Source organism: Camelus dromedarius, unplaced genomic scaffold (genome assembly GCF_036321535.1).
Source record: "Camelus dromedarius isolate mCamDro1 unplaced genomic scaffold, mCamDro1.pat HAP1_SCAFFOLD_51, whole genome shotgun sequence".
NCBI classification, from domain to species: domain Eukaryota; kingdom Metazoa; phylum Chordata; class Mammalia; order Artiodactyla; family Camelidae; genus Camelus; species Camelus dromedarius.
In genome coordinates, this window is record NW_026989810.1 from 40,089 (window position 1) to 60,132 (window position 20,044).

Consider the following 20,044-nt stretch of genomic DNA (forward strand, 5'->3'; position numbering starts at 1 on the left):
GTTACGTTTGTTCTAGATGAACGAACGTCTCTCCACATGCTCATTTCAGAGAGATAAGTGTGTGTGAAAGCCGTCCTTCACCTAGCTTGTTGGGAACACAAAGTTTTTTTCAGTTGCAAATTCCACTCCATACATATCTATGGGGAGTTACTAGCTCCAACTCGGTTTTACAGTGAAAACTGCAGGAACTTCAAACCGGCACTAGGAAACAGACTGAGCAACCAGAGTAAAAGTTTCTCCGGCAAACCGTTCCGTTTGTTCTAGATGAACGAACGTCTCTCCACATGCTCAGTTCTGAGAGATAAGTGTGTGTGAAAGCCGTCCTTCAACTAGCTTGTTGGGAACACAAAGTTTCTTTTCAGTTGCAAACTCCAATCCATACATATCTATGGGGAGGTACTAGCTCCAACTCTGTTTTACAGTGAAAACTGCAGTAGCTTCAAACCGGAACTAGGAACAGACTGGGAAACCAGAGTAAAAGTTTCTCCTGCAACCCGTTCCATTTGTGCTACATGAACGAACTTCTCTCCACATGCTCAGTTCTGAGAGATAAGTGTGTGTTAAAGCCGTCCTTCACCTAGCTTGTTGGGAACACAAAGTTTCTTTTCCGTTGCAAACTCCACTCCATACATATCTATGGGGAGGTACTAGCTCCAACTCGGTTTTACAGTGAAAACTGCAGGAAATTCAAACCGGCACTAGGAAACAGACTGAGAAACCAGAGTAAAAGTTTCTCCTGCAACCCGTTCCCTTTGTGCTAGATGAACGAACGTCTCTCCACATGCTCAGTTCTGAGAGGTAAGTGTGTGTGAAAGCCGTCCTTCAACTAGCTTGTTGGGAACACAAAGTTATTTTCAGTTGCAAACTCCACTCCATACATATATATGGGGAGGTACTAGCTCCAACTCGGTTTTACAGTGAAAACTGCAGGAACTTCAAACCGGCACTTGGAACAGACTGAGAAACCAGAGTAAAAGTTTCTCCTGCAACACGTTCCCTTTGTGCTAGATGAACGAACGTCTCTCCACATGCTCAGTTCTGAGAGTTAAGTGTGTGTGAAAGCCGTCCTTCACCTAGCTTGTTGGGAACACAAAGTTATTTTCAGTTGCAAACTCCACTCCATACATATATATGGGGAGGTACTAGCTCCAACTCGGTTTTACAGTGAAAACTGCAGGAACTTCAAACCGGCACTAGGAAACAGACTGAGAAACCAGAGTAAAAGTTTCTCCTGCAACCCGTTCCCTTTGTGCTAGATGAACGAACGTCTCTCCACATGCTCAGTTCTGAGAGATAATTGTGTGTGAAAGCCGTCCTTCACCTAGCTTGTTGGGAACACAAAGTTTCTTTTCAGTTGCAAACTCCACTCCATACATATATATGGGGAGGTACTAGCTCCAACTCGGTTTTACAGTGAAAACTGCAGGAACTTCAAACCGGCACTAGGAAACAGACTGAGAAACCAGAGTAAAAGTTTCTCTTGCAACCCGTTCCCTTTGTGCTAGATGAACGAACGTCTCTCCACATGCTCAGTTCTGAGAGATAATTGTGTGTGAAAGCCGTCCTTCACCTAGCTTGTTGGGAACACTAAGTTTCTTTTCAGTTGCAAACTCCACTCCATACATATATATGGGGAGGTACTAGCTCCAACTCGGTTTTAAAGGTGAAAACTGCAGGAACTTCAAACCGGAACTTGGAACAGACTGAGAAACCAGAGTAAAAGTTTCTCCTGCAACACTTTCCCTTTGTGCTAGATGAACGAACGTCTCTCCACATGCTCAGTTCTGAGAGATAACTGTGTGTGAAAGACGTCCTTCACCTAGCTTGTTGGGAACACTAAGTTTCTTTTCAGTTGCAAACTCCACTCCATACACATATATGGGGAGGTACTAGCTCCAACTCGGATTTACAGAGAAAACTGCAGTAACTTCAAACCGGCACTAGGAAACAGACTGAGAAACCAGAGTAAAAGTTTCTCCTGCAAACCGTTCCCTTTGTGCTAGATGAACGAACGTCTCTCCACATGCTCAGTTCTGAGGGATAAGTGTGTGTGAAAGCCGTCCTTCACCTAGCTTGTTGGGAACACAAAGTTTCTTTTCAGTTGCAAACTCCTTTCCTTACATATATATGGGGAGGTACTAGCTCCAACTCGGTTTTACAGTGAAAACTGCAGGAACTTCAAACCGGCACTAGGAAACAGACTGAGCAACCAGAGTAAAAGTTTATCCTGCAACCCGTTCCCTTTGTGCTAGATGAACGAACGTCTCTCCACATGCTCAGTTCTAAGAGATAAGTGTGTGTGAAAACCGTTCTTCACCTAGCTTGTTGGGAACACAAAGTTTCTTTTCAGTTGCAAACTCCACTCCATATATATATATGGGGTGGTACTAGCTCCAACACGGTTTTACAGTGAAAACTGCAGGAACTTCAAACCAGCACTAGGAAACAGACTGAGGAACCAGAGTAAAAATTTCTCCTGCAACCCGTTCCCTTTGTGCTAGATGAACGAACGTCTCTCCACATGCTCAGTTCTGAGAGATAAGTGTGTGTGAAAGCTGTCCTTCACATAGCTTGTTGGGAACACAAAGTTTCTTTTCAGTTGCAAACTCCACTCCATACATATATATGGGGAGGTACTAGCTCCAAATCGGTTTTATAGTGAAAACTGCAGGAACTTCAAACCGGCACTAGGAAACAGACTGAGCAAACAGAGTAAAAGTTTCTCCGGCAACCCGTTCCGTTTGTTCTAGATGAACGAACGTCTCTCCACATGCTCAGTTCTGAGAGATAAGTGTGTGTGAAAGCCGTCCTACAAATAGCTTGTTGGGAACACAAAGTTTCTTTTCAGTTGCAAACTCCAATCCATACATATCTATGGGGAGGTACTAGCTCCAACTCTGTTTTACAGTGAAAACTGCAGTAGCTTCATACCGGAACTAGGAACAGCCTGAGAAACCAGAGTAAAAGTTTCTCCTGCAACCCGTTCCATTTGTGCTACATGAACGAACGTCTCTCCACATGCTCAGTTCTGAGAGATAAGTGTGTGTTAAAGCCGTCCTTCACCTAGCTTGTTGGGAACACAAAGTTTCTTTTCAGTTGCAAACTCCACTCCATACATATCTATGGGGAGGTACTAGCTCCAACTCGGTTTTACAGTGAAAACTGCAGGAACTTCAAACCGGCACTAGGAAACAGACTGAGAAACCAGAGTAAAAGTTTCTCCGGCAACCCTTTCCGTTTGTTCTAGATGAACGAACGTCTCTCCACATGCTCAGTTCTGAGAGATAAGTGTGTGTGAAAGCCGTCCTTCAACTAGCTTGTTGGGAACACAAAGTTCCTTTTCAGTTGCAAACTCCAATCCATACATATCTATGGGGAGGTACTAGCTCCAACTCTGTTTTACAGTGAAAACTGCAGTAGCTTCAAACCGGAACTAGGAACAGACTGAGAAACCAGAGTAAAAGTTTCCCCTGCAACCCGTTCCATTTGTGCTACATGAACGAACGTCTCTCCACATGCTCAGTTCTGAGAGATAAGTGTGTGTGAAAGCCGTCCTTCACCTAGCTTGTTGGGAACACAAAGTTTCTTTTCAGTTGCAAACACCACTCCATACATATCTATGGGGAGGTACTAGCTCCAACTCTGTTTTACAGTGAAAACTGAAGGAACTTCAAACCGGCACTAGGAAACAGACTGAGAAACCAGAGTAAAAGTTTCTCCTGCAACCCGTTCCCTTTGTGCTAGATGAACGAACGTCTCTCCACATGCTCAGTTCTGAGAGAAAAGTGTGTGTGAAAGCCGTCCTTCACCTAGCTTGTTGGGAACACAAAGTTTCTTTTCAGTTGCAAAATCCACTCCATACATATATATGGGGAGGTACTAGCTCCAACTCTGTTTTACAGTGAAAACTGCAGGAACTTCAAACCGGCACTAGGAAACAGACTGAGAAACCAGAGTAAAAGTTTCTCCTGCAATCCGTTCCGTTTGTGCTAGATGAACGAACGTCTCTCCACATGCTCAGTTCTGAGAGATAAGTGGGTCTGAAAGCCGTCCTTCACCTAGCTTGTTTGGAACACAAAGTTTCTTTTCAGTTGCAAACTCCACTCCATACATATCTATGGGGAGGTACTAGCTCCAACTCGGTTTTACAGTGAAAACTGCAGGAACTTCAAACCGGCACTAGGAAACAGACTGAGCAACCAGAGTAAAAGATTCTCCTGCTACCCTTTCCGTTTTTGCTAGATGAACGAACGTCTCTCCACATGCTCATTTCAGAGAGATAAGTGTGTGTGAAAGCCGTCCTTCACCTAGCTTGTTGGGAACACAAAGTTTTTTTCAGTTGCAAACTCCACTCCATACATATCTATGGGGAGGTACTAGCTCCAACTCGGTTTTACATTGAAAACTGCAGGAACTTCAAACCGGCACTTGGAACAGACTGAGAAACCAGAGTAAAAGTTTCTCCTGCAACCCGTTCCCTTTCTGCTAGATGAACGAACGTCTCTCCACATGCTCATTTCTGAGAGATAATTGTGTGTGAAAGCCGTCCTTCACCTAGCTTGTTGGGAACACAAAGTTTCTTTTCAGTTGCAAACTCCACTCCATACATATATATGGGGAGGTACTAGCTCCAAATCGGTTTTATAGTGAAAACTGCAGGAACTTCAAACCGGCACTAGGAAACAGACTGAGCAACCAGAGTAAAAGTTTCTCCGGCAACCCGTTCCGTTTGTTCTAGATGAACGAACGTCTCTCCACATGCTCAGTTCTGAGAGATAATTGTGTGTGAAAGCCGTCCTTCAACTAGCTTGTTGGGAACACAAAGTTTCTTTTCAGTTGCAAACCCAATCCATACATATCTATGGGGAGGTACTAGCTCCAACTCTGTTTTACAGTGAAAACTGCAGTAGCTTCAAACCGGAACTAGGAATAGACTGAGAAACCAGAGTAAAAGTTTCTCCTGCAACCCGTTCCATTTGTGCTACATGAACGAACGTCTCTCCACATGCTCAGTTCTGAGAGATAAGTGTGTGTTAAAGCCGTCCTTCACCTAGCTTGTTGGGAACACAAAGTTTCTTTTCAGTTGCAAACTCCACTCCATACATATCTATGGGGAGGTACTAGCTCCAACTCGGTTTTACAGTGAAAACTGCAGGAACTTCAAACCGGCACTAGGAAACAGACTGAGAAACCAGAGTAAAAGTTTCTCCGGCCACCCTTTCCGTTTGTTCTAGATGAACGAACGTCTCTCCACATGCTCAGTTCTGAGAGATAAGTGTGTGTGAAAGCCGTCCTTCAACTAGCTTGTTGGGAACACAAAGTTCCTTTTCAGTTGCAAACTCCAATCCATACATATCTATGGGGAGGTACTAGCTCCAACTCTGTTTTACAGTGAAAACTGCAGTAGCTTCAAACCGGAACTAGGAACAGACTGAGAAACCAGAGTAAAAGTTTTCCCTGCAACCCGTTCCATTTGTGCTACATGAACGAACGTCTCTCCACATGCTCAGTTCTGAGAGATAAGTGTGTGTTAAAGCCGTCCTTCACCTAGCTTGTTGGGAACACAAAGTTTCTTTTCAGTTGCAAACTCCACTCCATACATATCTATGGGGAGGTACTAGCTCCAACTCGGTTTTACAGTGAAAACTGCAGGAAATTCAAACCGGCACTAGGAAACAGACTGAGCAACCAGAGTAAAAGTTTCTCCGGCAACCCGTTACGTTTGTTCTAGATGAACGAACGTCTCTCCACATGCTAAGTTCTGAGAGATAAGTGTGTGTGAAAGCCGTCCTTCACCTAGCTTGTTGGGAACACAAAGTTTCTTTTCAGTTGCAAACTCCACTCCATACATATATATGGGGAGGTACTAGCTCCAACTCTATTTTACAGTGAAAACTGCAGGAACTTCAAACCGGCACTAGGAAACAGACTGAGAAACCAGAGTAAAAGTTTCTCCTGCAAACCGTTCCCTTTGTGCTAGATGAACGAACGTCTCTCCACATGCTCAGTTCTGAGGGATAAGTGTGTGTGAAAGCCGTCCTTCACCTAGCTTGTTGGGAACACAAAGTTTCTTTTCAGTTGCAAACTCCTTTCCTTACATATATATGGGGAGGTACTAGCTCCAACTCGGTTTTACAGTGAAAACTGCAGGAACTTCAAACCGGCACTAGGAAACAGACTGAGCAACCAGAGTAAAAGTTTATCCTGCAACCCGTTCCCTTTGTGCTAGATGAACGAACGTCTCTCCACATGCTCAGTTCTAAGAGATAAGTGTGTGTGAAAACCGTTCTTCACCTAGCTTGTTGGGAAAACAAAGTTACTTTTCAGTTGCAAACTCCACTCCATATATATATATGGGGTGGTACTAGCTCCAACACGGTTTTACAGTGAAAACTGCAGGAACTTCAAACCAGCACTAGGAAACAGACTGAGGAACCAGAGTAAAAATTTCCCCTGCAACCCGTTCCCTTTGTGCTAGATGAACGAAAGTCTCTACACATGCTCAGTTCTGAGAGATAATTGTGTGTGAAAGCCGTCCTTCACCTAGCTTGTTGGGAACACAAAGTTTCTTTTCAGTTGCAAACTCCACTCCATACATATATATGGGGAGGTACTAGCTCCAAATCGGTTTTATAGTGAAAACTGCAGGAACTTCAAACCGGCACTAGGAAACAGACTGAGCAACCAGAGTAAAAGTTTCTCCGGCAACCCGTTCCGTTTGTTCTAGATGAACGAACGTCTCTCCACATGCTCAGTTCTGAGAGATAATTGTGTGTGAAAGCCGTCCTTCAAATAGCTTGTTGGGAACACAAAGTTTCTTTTCAGTTGCAAACTCCAATCCATACATATCTATGGGGAGGTACTAGCTCCAACTCTGTTTTACAGTGAAAACTGCAGTAGCTTCATACCGGAACTAGGAACAGACTTAGAAACCAGAGTAAAAGTTTCTCCTGCAACCCGTTCCATTTGTGCTACATGAACGAACGTCTCTCCACATGCTCAGTTCTGAGAGATAAGTGTGTGTTAAAGCCGTCCTTCACCTAGCTTGTTGGGAACACAAAGTTTCTTTTCAGTTGCAAACTCCACTCCATACATATCTATGGGGAGGTACTAGCTCCAACTCGGTTTTACAGTGAAAACTGCAGGAACTTCAAACCGGCACTAGGAAACAGACTGAGAAACCAGAGTAAAAGTTTCTCCGGCAACCCTTTCCGTTTGTTCTAGATGAACGAACGTCTCTCCACATGCTCAGTTCTGAGAGATAAGTGTGTGTGAAAGCCGTCCTTCAACTAGCTTGTTGGGAACACAAAGTTCCTTTTCAGTTGCAAACTCCAATCCATACATATCTATGGGGAGGTACTAGCTCCAACTCTGTTTTACACTGAAAACTGCAGTAGCTTCAAACCGGAACTAGGAACAGACTGAGAAACCAGAGTAAAAGTTTCCCCTGCAACCCGTTCCATTTGTGCTACATGAACGAACGTCTCTCCACATGCTCAGTTCTGAGAGATAAGTGTGTGTGAAAGCCGTCCTTCACCTAGCTTGTTGGGAACACAAAGTTTCTTTTCAGTTGCAAACACCACTCCATACATATCTATGGGGAGGTACTAGCTCCAACTCGGTTTTACAGTGAAAACTGCAGGAAATTCAAACAGGCACTAGGAAACAGACTGAGCAACCAGAGTAAAAGTTTCTCCGGCAACCCGTTACGTTTGTTCTAGATGAACGAACGTCTCTCCACATGCTAAGTTCTGAGAGATAAGTGTGTGTGAAAGCCGTCCTTCACCTAGCTTGTTGGGAACACAAAGTTTCTTTTCAGTTGCAAACTCCACTCCATACATATATATGGGGAGGTACTAGCTCCAACTCTATTTTACAGTGAAAACTGCAGGAACTTCAAACCGGCACTAGGAAACAGACTGAGAAACCAGAGTAAAAGTTTCTCCTGCAATCCGTTCCGTTTGTGCTAGATGAACGAACGTCTCTCCACATGCTCAGTTCTGAGAGATAAGTGGGTCTGAAAGCCGTCCTTCACCTAGCTTGTTGGGAACACAAAGTTTCTTTTCAGTTGCAAACTCCACTCCATACATATCTATGGGGAGGTACTAGCTCCAACTCGGTTTTACAGTGAAAACTGCAGGAACTTCAAACCGGCACTAGGAAACAGACTGAGCAACCAGAGTAAAAGATTCTCCTGCTACCCTTTCCGTTTTTGCTAGATGAACGAACGTCTCTCCACATGCTCATTTCAGAGAGATAAGTGTGTGTGAAAGCCGTCCTTCACCTAGCTTGTTGGGAACACAAAGTTTTTTTCAGTTGCAAATTCCACTCCATACATATCTATGGGGAGTTACTAGCTCCAACTCGGTTTTACAGTGAAAATTGCAGGAACTTCAAACCGGCACTAGGAAACAGACTGAGCAACCAGAGTAAAAGTTTCTCCGGCAAACCGTTCCGTTTGTTCTAGATGAACGAACGTCTCTCCACATGCTCAGTTCTGAGAGATAAGTGTGTGTGAAAGCCGTCCTTCAACTAGCTTGTTGGGAACACAAAGTTTCTTTTCAGTTGCAAACTCCAATCCATACATATCTATGGGGAGGTACTAGCTCCAACTCTGTTTTACAGTGAAAACTGCAGTAGCTTCAAACCGGAACTAGGAACAGACTGAGAAACCAGAGTAAAAGTTTCTCCTGCAACCCGTTCCATTTGTGCTACATGAACGAACTTCTCTCCACATGCTCAGTTCTGAGAGATAAGTGTGTGTTAAAGCCGTCCTTCACCTAGCTTGTTGGGAACACAAAGTTTCTTTTCAGTTGCAAACTCCACTCCATACATATCTATGGGGAGGTACTAGCTCCAACTCGGTTTTACAGTGAAAACTGCAGGAACTTCAAACCGGCACTAAGAAACAGACTGAGAAACCAGAGTAAAAGTTTCTCCGGCAACCCTTTCCGTTTGTTCTAGATGAACGAACGTCTCTCCACATGCTCAGTTCTGAGAGATAAGTGTGTGTGAAAGCCGTCCTTCAACTAGCTTGTTGGGAACACAAAGTTCCTTTTCAGTTGCAAACCCCAATCCATACATATCTATGGGGAGGTACTAGCTCCAACTCTGTTTTACAGTGAAAACTGCAGTAGCTTCAAACCGGAACTAGGAACAGACTGAGAAACCAGAGTAAAAGTTTCCCCTGCAACCCGTTCCATTTGTGCTACATGAACGAACGTCTCTCCACATGCTCAGTTCTGAGAGAAAAGTGTGTGTTAAAGCTGTCCTTCACCTAGCTTGTTGGGAACACAAAGTTTCTTTTCAGTTGCAAACTCCACTCCATACATATCTATGGGGAGGTACTAGCTCCAACTCTGTTTTACAGTGAAAACTGCAGGAACTTCAAACCGGCACTAGGAAACAGACTGAGAAACCAGAGTAAAAGTTTCTCCTGCAACCCGTTCCCTTTGTGCTAGATGAACGAACGTCTCTCCACATGCTCAGTTCTGAGAGAAAAGTGTGTGTGAAAGCCGTCCTTCACCTAGCTTGTTGGGAACACAAAGTTTCTTTTCAGTGGCAAAGTCCACTCCATACATATATATGGGGAGGTACTAGCTCCAACTCTGTTTTACAGTGAAAAGTGCAGGAACTTCAAACCGGCACTAGGAAACAGACTGAGAAACAGGAGTAAAAGTTTCTCCTGCAACCCATTCCCTTTGTGCTAGATGAACGAACGTCTCTCCACATGCTCAGTTCTGAGTGATAAGTGTGTGTGAAAGCCGTCCTTCACCTAGCTTGTTGGGAACACAAAGTTTCTTTTCAGTTGCAAACTCCACTCCATACATATCTATGGGGAGGTACTAGCTCCAAATCGGTTTTACAGTGAAAACTGCAGGAACTTCAAACCGGCACTAGGAAACAGACTGAGCAACCAGAGTAAAAGTTTCTCCGGCAACCCGTTCCGTTTGTTCTAGATGAACGAACGTCTCTCCACATGCTAAGTTCTGAGAGATAAGTGTGTGTGAAAGCCGTCCTTCACCTAGCTTGTTGGGAACACAAAGTTTCTTTTCAGTTGCAAACTCCACTCCATACATATATATGGGGATGTACTAGCTCCAACTCGGTTTTACAGTGAAAACTGCAGGAACTTCAAACCGGCACTAGGAAACAGACTGAGAAACCAGAGTAAAAGTTTCTCCTGCAATCCGTTCCGTTTGTGCTAGATGAACGAACGTCTCTCCACATACTCAGTTCTGAGAGATAAGTGGGTCTGAAAGCCGTCCTTCACCTAGCTTGTTGGGAACACAAAGTTTCTTTTCAGTTGCAAACTCCACTCCATATATATCTATGGGGAGGTACTAGCTCCAACTCGGTTTTACAGTGAAAAATGCAGGAACTTCAAACTGGCACTAGGAAACAGACTGAGAAACCAGAGTAAAAGATTCTCCTGCTACCCTTTCCGTTTTTGCTAGATGAACGAACGTCTCTCCACATGCTCATTTCAGAGAGATAAGTGTGTGTGAAAGCCGTCCTTCACCTAGCTTGTTGGGAACACAAAGTTTTTTTCAGTTGCAAACTCCACTCCATACATATCTATGGGGAGGTACTAGCTCCAACTCGGTTTTACAGTGCAAACTGCATTAACTTCAAACCGGCACTTGGAACAGACTGAGAAACCAGAGTAAAAGTTTCTCCTGCAACCCGTTCCCTTTCTGCTAGATGAACGAACGTCTCTCCACATGCTCATTTCTGAGAGATAAGTGTGTGTGAAAGCCGTCCTTCACCTAGCTTGTTGGGAACACAAAGTTTCTTTTCAGTTGCAAACTCCACTCCATACATATATATGGGGTGGTACTAGCTCCAACACTGTTTTACAGTGAAAACTGCAGGAACTTCAAACCGGCACTAGGAAACAGACTGATAAACCAGAGTAAAAGTTTCTCCTGCAACCCGTTCCCTTTGTGCTAGATGAACGAACGTCTCTCCACATGCTCAGTTCTGAGAGATAAGTGTGTGTGAAAGCCGTCCTTCACCTAGCTTGTTGGGAACACAAAGTTTTTTTCAGTTGCAAACTCCACTCCATACATATATATGGGGAGGTACTAGCTCCAACACTGTTTTACAGTGAAAACTGCAGGAACTTCAAACCAGCACTAGGAAACAGACTGAGAATCCAGAGTAAAATTTTCTCCTGCAACCCGTTCCGTTTGTGCTAGATGAACGAACGTCTCTCCACATGCTCAGTTCTGAGAGATAAGTGTGTGTGAAAGCCGTCCTTCACCTAGCTTGTTGGGAACACAAAGTTTCTTTTCAGTTGCAAACTACACTCCATAAATATATATGGGGAGGTACTAGCTCCAACTCGGTTTTACAGTGAAAACTGCAGGAACTTCAAACCGGCACTAGGAAACACACTGAGAAACTAGAGTAAAAGTTTCCCCTGCAACCCTTTCCCTTTTGCTAGATGAACGAACGTCTCTCCACATGCTCAGTTCTGTGAGATAAGTGTGTGTGAAAGCCGTCCTTCACCTAGCTTGTTGGGAACACAAAGTTTCTTTTCAGTTGCAAACTCCACTCCATACATATATATGGGGAGGTACTAGCTCCAACTCTGTTTTACAGTGAAAACTGCAGGAACTTCAAACCGGCACTAGGAAACAGACTGAGAAACCAGAGTAAAAGTTTCTCCTGCAACCCGTTCCCTTTGTGCTAGATGAACGAACGTCTCTCCACATGCTCAGTTCTGAGAGATAAGTGTGTGTGAAAGCCGTCCTTCACCTAGCTTATTGGGAACACAAAGTTTTTTTCAGTTGTAAACTCCACTCCATACATATATATGGGGAGGTACTAGCTCCAACACGGATTTACAGTGAAAACTGCAGGAACTTCAAACCGGCACTAGGAAACAGACTGAGCAACCAGAGTAAAAGTTTCTCCGGCAACCCGTTCCGTTTGTTCTAGATGAACGAACGTCTCTCCACATGCTCAGTTCTGAGAGGTAAGTGTGTGTGAAAGCCGTCCTTCAACTAGCTTGTTGGGAACACAAAGTTTTTTTCAGTTGCAAACTCCACTCCATACATATCTAAGGGAAGATACTAGCTCCAACTCGGTTTTACAGTGAAAACTGCAGGAACTTCAAACCGGCACTAGGAAACAGACTGAGAAACCAGAGTAAAAGTTTCTCCTGCAACCCGTTCCCTTTGTGCTAGATGAACGAAAGTCTCTCCACATGCTCAGTTCTGAGAGAAAAGTGTGTGTGAAAGCCGTCCTTCACCTAGTTTGTTGGGAACACAAAGTTTCTTTTCAGTTGCAAACTCCACTCCATACATATCTAAGGGAAGATACTAGCTCCAACTCGGTTTTACAGTGAAAACTGCAGGAACTTCAAACCGGCACTAGGAAACAAACTGAGAAACCAGAGTAAAAGTTTCTCCTGCAATCCGTTCCTTTGTGCTAGATGAATAAACGTCTCTCCACATGCTCAGTTCTGAGAGAAAATTGTGTGTGAAAGCCGTCCTTCACCTAGCTTGTTGGGAACACAAAGTTTCTTTTCAGTTGCAAATTCCACTCCATACATATATATGGGGAGGTACTAGCTCCAACTCGGTTTTACAGTGAAAACTGCAGAAACTTCAAACCGGCACTAGGAAACAGACTGAGAAACCAGAGTAAAAGTTTCTCCTGCAACCCGTTCCCTTTGTGCTAGATGAACGAACGTCTCTCCACATGCTCAGTTCTGAGAGAAAAGTGTGTGTGAAAGCCGTCCTTCACCTAGCTTGTTGGGAACACAAAGTTTCTTTTCAGTTGCAAACTCCACTCCATACATATCTAAGGGAAGATACTAGCTCCAACTCGGTTTTACAGTGAAAACTGCAGGAACTTCAAACCGGCACTAGGAAACAAACTGAGAAACCAGAGTAAAAGTTTCTCCTGCAATTCGTTCCTTTGTGCTAGATGAATAAACGTCTCTCCACATGCTCAGTTCTGAGAGATAAGTGTGTGTGAAAGCCGTCCTTCACCTAGCTTGTTTTGAACACAAAGTTTCTTTTCAGTTGCAAACTCCACTCCATAAATATATATGGGGAGGTACTAGCTCCAACTCGGTTTTGCAGTGAAAACTGCAGGAACTTCAAACCGGCACTAGGAAACAGACTGAGAAACCAGAGTAATAGTTTCTCCTGCAACCCGTTCCCTTTGTGCTAGATGAACGAACGTCTCTCCACATGCTCAGTTCTGAGAGATAAGTGTGTGTGAAAGCCGTCCTTCAACTAGCTTGTTGGGAACACAAAGTTTCTTTTCAGTTGCAAACTCCACTCCATACATATATATGGGGAGGTTCTAGCTCCAACTCGGTTTTACAGTGAAAACTGCAGGAACTTCAAACCGGCACTAGGAAACAGAATGAGAAACCAGAGTAAAAGTTTCTCTTGCAGCCCGTTCCCTTTGTGCTAGATGAACGAACGTCTCTCCACATGCTCAGTTCTGAGAGATAAGTGTGTGTGAAAGCCTTCCTTCACCTAGCTTGTTGGGAACACTAAGTTTCTTTTCAGTTGCAAACTCCACTCCATACATATATATGGGGAGGTACTAGCTCCAACTCGGTTTTACAGTGAAAACTGCAGGAACTTCAAACCGGCACTAGGAAACAGACTGAGAAACCAGAGTAAAAGTTTCTCCTGCAACCCATTCCCTTTGTGCTAGATGAACGAACGTCTCTCCACATGCTCAGTTCTGAGAGAAAAGTGTGTGTGAAAGCCGTCCTTCACCTAGCTTGTTGGGAACACAAAGTTTCTTTTCAGTTGCAAACTCCACTCCATACATATCTAAGGGAAGATACTAGCTCCAACTCGGTTTTACAGTGAAAACTGCAGGAACTTCAAACCGGCACTAGGAAACAAACTGAGAAACCAGAGTAAAAGTTTCTCCTGCAATCCGTTCCTTTGTGCTAGATGAATGAACGTCTCTCCACATGCTCAGTTCTGAGAGATAAGTGTGTGTGAAAGCCGTCCTTCACCTAGCTTGTTTTGAACACAAAGTTTCTTTTCAGTTGCAAACTCCAATCCATACATATATATGGGGAGGTACTAGCTCCAACTCTATTTTGCAGTGAAAACTGCAGGAACTTCAAACCGGCACTAGGAAAAAGAATGAGAAACCAGAGTAAAAGTTTCTCCTGCAACCCGTTCCGTTTGTGCTAGATGAACGAACGTCTCTCCACATGCTCAGTTCTGAGAGATAAGTGTGTGTGAAAGCTGTCCTTCACATAGCTTGTTGGGAACACAAAGTTTCTTTTCAGTTACAAACTCCACTCCATACATATATATGGAGAGGTACTAGCTCCAACTCGGTTTTACAGTGAAAAGTGCAGGAACTTCAAACCGGCACTAGGAAACAGACTGAGAAACTAGAATAAAAGTTTCTCCTGCAACCCGTTCCGTTTGTGCTAGATGAACGAACGTCTCTCCACATGCTCAGTTCTTAAGAGATAAGTGTGTTTGAAAGCCGTCCTTCACCTAGCTTGTTTGGAACACAAAGTTTCTTTTCAGTTGCAAACTCCTCTCCATACATATCTATGGGGAGGTATTAGTTCCAACTCGGTTTTACAGAGTAAACTGCAGTAACTTCAAACCGGAACTTGGAACAGACTGAGAAATCAGAGTAAAATTTCTCCTGCAACCCGTTCCCTTTGTGCTAGATGAACGAACGTCTCTCCACATGCTCAGTTCTGAGAGATAAGTGTGTGTGAAAGCCGTCCTTCACCTAGCTTATTGGGAACACAAAGTTTCTTTTCAGTTGCAAACTCCACTCCATACATATCTATGGGGGGTACTAGCTCCAACTCTGTTTTACAGTGAAAACTGCAGGAAATTCAAACCGGCACTAATAAACAGACTGAGCAACCAAAGTAAAAGTTTCTCCTGCAACCCGATCCCTTTGTGCTAGATGAACGAAAGTCTCTCCACATGCTCAGTTCTGAGAGATAAGTGTGTGTGAAAGCCGTCCTTCACCTAGCTTGTTGGGAACACAAAGTTTCTTTTCAGTTGCAAACTCCACTCCATACATATATATGGGGATGTACTAGCTCCAACTCGGTTTTACAGTGAAAACTGCAGGAACTTCAAACCGGCACTAGGAAACAGACTCAGAATACAGAGTAAAAGTTTCTCCTGCAACCCGTTCCCTTTGTGCTAGATTAACGAACGTCTCTCCACATGCTCAATTCTGAGAGAAAAGTGTGTGTGAAAGCCGTCCTTCACCTAGCTTGTTGGGAACACAAAGTTTCTTTTCAGTTGCAAACTCCACTCCATACATATATATGGGGAGGTACTAGCTCCAACTCGGTTTTACAGTGAAAACTGCAGGAACTTCAAACCGGCACTAATAAACAGGCTGAGCAACCAGAGTAAAAGTTTCTCCTGCAACCCGTTCCGTTTGTGCTAGATGAACGAACGTCTCTCCACATGCTCAGTTCTGAGAAATAAGTGTGTGTGAAAGCCGTCCTTCACCTAGCTTGTTGGGAACACAAGGTTTCTTTTCAGTTGCTAACCCCACTCCATACATATCTATGGGGAGGTACTAGCTCCAACTCTGTTTTACAGTGAAAACTGCAGTAACTTCAAACCGGAACTAGGATCAGGTTGAGAAACCAGAGTAAAAGTTTCTCCTGCAACCAGTTCCATTTGTGCTACATGAACGAACGTCTCTCCACATGCTCAGTTCTGAGAGATAAGTGTGTGTGAAAGCCGTCCTTCACCTAGCTTGTTGGTAACACAAAGTTTCTTTTCAGTTGCAAACTCCACTCCATACATATACATGGGGAGGTTCTAGCTCCAACTCGGTTTTACAGTGAAAACTGCAGGAACTTCAAACCGGCACTAGGAAACAGACTGAGAAACCAGAGTAAAAGTTTCTCCTGCAACCCGTTCCGTTTGTGCTAGATGAACGAACGTCTCTCCACATGCTCAGTTCTGAGAGATAAGTGTGTGTGAAAGCCGTCCTTCACCTAGCTTGTTGGGAACACAAAGTTTCTTTTCAGTTGCAAACTCCACTCCATAAATATCTATGGGGAGGTACTAGCTCCAACTCTGTTTTACAGTGAAAACTGCAGTAACTTCAAACCGGAACTAGGAACAGAGTGAGAAACCAGAGTAAAAGTTTCTCCTGCAACCCGTTCCATTTGTGCTACATGAACGAACGTCTCTCCACATGCTCATTTCTGAGAGATAATTGTGTGTGAAAGCCGTCCTTCACCTAGCTTGTTGGGAACACAAAGTTTCTTTTCAGTTGCAAACTCCACTCCATACATATATATGGGGAGGTACTACCTCCAACTCGGTTTTACAGTGAAAACTGCAGGAACTTCAAACCGGCACTAATAAACAGACTGAGCAACCAGAGTAAAAGTTTCTCCTGCAACCCGTTCCGTTTGTGCTAGATGAACGAACGTCTCTCCAAATGCTCAGTTCTGAGAGATAAGTGTGTGTGAAAGCCGTCCTTCACCTAGCTTGTTGGGAACACAAGGTTTCTTTTCAGTTGCTAACCCCACTTCATACATATCTATGGGGAGGTACTAGCTCCAACTCTGTTTTAATGTGAAAACTGCAGTAACTTCAAACCGGAACTAGGAACAGACTGAGAAACCAGAGTAATAGTTTCTCCTGCAACCCGTTCCATTTGTGCTACATGAACGAACGTCTCTCCACATGCTCAGTTCTGAGAGATAAGTGTGTGTGAAAGCCGTCCTTCACCTATCTTGTTGGTAACACAAAGTTTCTTTTCAGTTGCAAAATCCACTCCATACATATATATGGGGAGGTACTAGCTCCAACTCGGTTTTACAGTGAAAACTGCAGGAACTTCAAACCGGCACTAATAAACAGACTGAGCAACCAGAGTAAAAGTTTCTCCTGCAACCCGTTCCGTTTGTGCTAGATGAACGAACGTCTCTCCACATGCTCAGTTCTGAGAGATAAGTGTGTGTGAAAGCCGTCCTTCACCTAGCTTGTTGGGAACACAAAGTTTCTTTTCAGTTGCAAACTCCACTCCATACATATATATGGAGAGGTACTAGCTCCAACTCGGTTTTACAGTGAAAAGTGCAGGAACTTCAAACCGGCACTAGGAAACAGACTGAGAAACTAGAATAAAAGTTTCTCCTGCAACCCGTTCCGTTTGTGCTAGATGAACGAAAGTCTCTCCACATGCTCAGTTCTTAAGAGAAAAGTTTGTGTGAAATCCGTCCTTCACCTAGCTTGTTTGGAACACAAAGTTTCTTTTCAGTTGCAAACTCCTCTCCATACATATCTATGGGGAGGTATTAGTTCCAACTCGGTTTTACAGTGTAAACTGCAGTAACTTCAAACCGGAACTTGGAACAGACTGAGACATCAGAGTAAAATTTCTCCTGCAACCCGTTCCCTTTGTGCTAGATGAACGAACGTCTCTCCACATGCTCTGTTCTGAGAGATAAGTGTGTGTGAAAGCCGTCCTTCACCTAGCTTATTGGGAACACAAAGTTTCTTTTCAGTTGCAAACTCCACTCCATACATATCTATGGGGGGTACTAGCTCCAACTCTGTTTTACAGTGAAAACTGCAGGAAATTCAAACCGGCACTAATAAACAGACTGAGCAACCAGAGTAAAAGTTTCTCCTGCAAACCGATCCCTTTGTGCTAGATGAACGAAAGTCTCTCCACATGCACAGTTCTGAGAGATAAGTGTGTGTGAAAGCCGTCCTTCACCTAGCTTGTTGGGAACACAAAGTTTCTTTTCAGTTGCAAACTCCACTCCATACATATCTATGGGGAGGTACTAGCTCCAACTCGGTTTTACAGTGAAAACAGCAGGAACTTCAAACCGGCACTAGGAAACAGACTGAGAAACCAGAGAAATAGTTTCTCCTGCAACCCGTTTAATTTGTGCTAGATGAACGAACATCTCTCCACATACTCAGTTCTAAGAGATAAGTGTGTGTGAAAGCCGTCCTTCACCTAGCTTGTTGGGAACACAAAGTTTCTTTTCAGTTGCAAACTCCACTCCATACATATATATGGGGAGGTACTAGCTCCAACTCGGTTTTACAGTGAAAACTGCAGGAACTTCAAACCGGCACTAGGAAACAGACTCAGAATACAGAGTAAAAGTTTCTCCTGCAACCCGTTCCCTTTGTGCTAGATTAACGAACGTCTCTCCACATGCTCAATTCTGAGAGGAAAGTGTGTGTGAAAGCCGTCCTTCACCTAGCTTGTTGGGAACACAAAGTTTCTTTTCATTTGCAAACTCCTCTCCATACATATATATGGGGAGGTACTAGCTCCAACTCGGTTTTACAGTGAAAACTGCAGGAACTTCAAACCGGCACTAATAAACAGGCTGAGCAACCAGAGTAAAAGTTTCTCCTGCAACCCGTTCCGTTTGTGCTAGATGAACGAACGTCTCTCCACATGCTCAGTTCTGAGAGATAAGTGTGTGTGAAAGCCGTCCTTCACCTAGCTTGTTGGGAACACAAGGTTTCTTTTCAGTTGCTAACCCCACTCCATACATATCTATGGGGAGGTACTAGCTCCAACTCTGTTTTACAGTGAAAACTGCAGTAACTTCAAACCGGAACTAGGAACAGACTGAGAAACCAGAGTAAAAGTTTCTCCTGCAACCCGTTCCATTTGTGCTACATGAACGAACGTCTCTCCACATGCTCAGTTCTGAGAGATAAGTGTGTGTGAAAGCCGTCCTTCACCTAGCTTGTTGGTAACACAAAGTTTCTTTTCAGTTGCAAACTCCACTCCATACATATACATGGGGAGGTTCTAGCTCCAACTCGGTTTTACAGTGAAAACTGCAGGAACTTCAAACCGGCACTAGGAAACAGACTGAGAAACCAGAGTAAAAGTTTCTCCTGCAACCCGTTCCCTTTGTGCTAGATGAACGAACGTCTCTCCACATGCTCAGTTCTGAGAGATAAGTGTGTGTGAAAGCCGTCCTTCACATAGCTTGTTGGGAACACAAAGTTTCTTTTCAGTTGCAAACTCCACTCCATACATATATATGGTGAGGTACTACCTCCAACTCGGTTTTACAGTGAAAACTGCAGGAATTTCAAACCGGCACTAATAAACAGACTGAGCAACCAGAGTAAAAGTTTCTCCTGCAACCCGTTCCGTTTGTGCTAGATGAACGAACGTCTCTCCAAATGCTCAGTTCTGAGAGATAAGTGTGTGTGAAAGCCGTCCTTCACCTAGCTTGTTGGGAACACAAGGTTTCTTTTCAGTTGCTAACCCCACTTCATACATATCTATGGGGAGGTACTAGCTCCAACTCTGTTTTACTGTGAAAACTGCAGTAACTTCAAACCGGAACTAGGAACAGACTGAGAAACCAGAGTAAAAGTTTCTCCTGCAACCCGTTCCATTTGTGCTACATGAACGAACGTCTCTCCACATGCTCAGTTCTGAGAGATAAGTGTGTGTGAAAGCCGTCCTTCACCTATCTTGTTGGTAACACAAAGTTTCTTTTCAGTTGCAAAATCCACTCCATACATATATATGGGGAGGTACTAGCTCCAACTCGGTTTTACAGTGAAAACTGCAGGAACTTCAAACCGGCACTAATAAACAGACTGAGCAACCAGAGTAAAAGTTTTTCCTGCAACCCGTTCCGTTTGTGCTAGATGAACGAACGTCTCTCCACATGCTCAGTTCTGAGAGATAAGTGTGTGTGAAAGCCGTCCTTCACCTAGCTTGTTGGGAACACAAAGTTTCTTTTCAGTTGCAAACTCCACTCCTTACATATCTATGGGGAGGTACTAGCTCCAAGTTTGTTTTACAGTGAAAACTGCAGTAACTTCAAACCGGAACTAGGAACAGAGTGAGAAACCAGAGTAAAAGTTGCTCCTGCAACCCGTTCCCTTTGTGCTAGATGAACGAACGTCTCTCCACATGCTCAGTTCTGAGAGATAAGTGTGTGTGAAAGCCGTCCTTCACCTAGCTTGTTGGGAACACAAAGTTTTTTTCAGTTGCAAACTCCACTCCATACATATCTATGGGGAGGTACTAGCTCCAA